The 591-nt window shown below is 54.8% G+C and overlaps 1 long non-coding RNA gene across 1 annotated transcript in view; it reads left to right on the forward strand.

Moving 5' to 3' along the window:
- The first annotated feature begins 191 nt into the window (after positions 1-191).
- LOC113942525 overlaps positions 192-591 on the forward strand; it is a 903-nt gene continuing 503 nt past the window's right edge. The window contains exons 1-2 of the long non-coding RNA XR_003525952.1: positions 192-378; positions 428-568. This is a non-coding gene — a long non-coding RNA (uncharacterized LOC113942525). The remainder of the gene's footprint in view (positions 379-427; positions 569-591) is intronic.

A 591-nucleotide genomic window follows, 5' to 3' on the forward strand; every position in this document is an offset into this window, starting at 1 on the left:
GTTTGGGTTCTGGTTGGGGTTTTTGGGGTCACTGAGGTGTTTTTGGGGTGTCCCGGGTGAACAGGTTGGACACCGTGGGTTCTCCTTAGGGTTTTGGGGTGACAGGGCTGTTTTTGGGGTCACTGAGGTGTTTTTGGGGTGCCAGGGCTGTTTTTGGGGTCACTGAGGTGTTTTTTGGGTCCCAGGTGAACAGGCTGGACACAGTGGATTCTTTTTGGGGTTTTTGGGGTGACAGGGCTGTTTCTGGGGTCACTGAGGTGTTTTTGGGGTCACTGAGGTGTTTTTGGGGTGCCAGGTGAACGGGCTGGACACGTTGGGTTCTGTTTGGGGTTTTTGGGGTGACTGAGGTGTTTCTGGGGTGACAGGGCTGTTTTTGGGGTGCCAGGTGAACGGGTTGGACACGGTGGATGTTTTTGGGGTCACTGAGGTGTTTTTGGGGTGCCAGGGCTGTTTTTGGGGTCACTGAGGTGTTTTTGGGGTGCCAGGTGAACGGGCTGGACATGTTGGGTTCTGTTTGGGGTTTTTGGGGTGACTGAGGTGTTTCTGGGGTGACAGGGCTGTTTTTGGGGTGCCAGGTGAACGGGTTGGACA

This window comes from Corapipo altera, unplaced genomic scaffold, assembly GCF_003945725.1.
Source record: "Corapipo altera isolate COAL_440 unplaced genomic scaffold, ASM394572v1 55436, whole genome shotgun sequence".
Classification (NCBI taxonomy): domain Eukaryota; kingdom Metazoa; phylum Chordata; class Aves; order Passeriformes; family Pipridae; genus Corapipo; species Corapipo altera.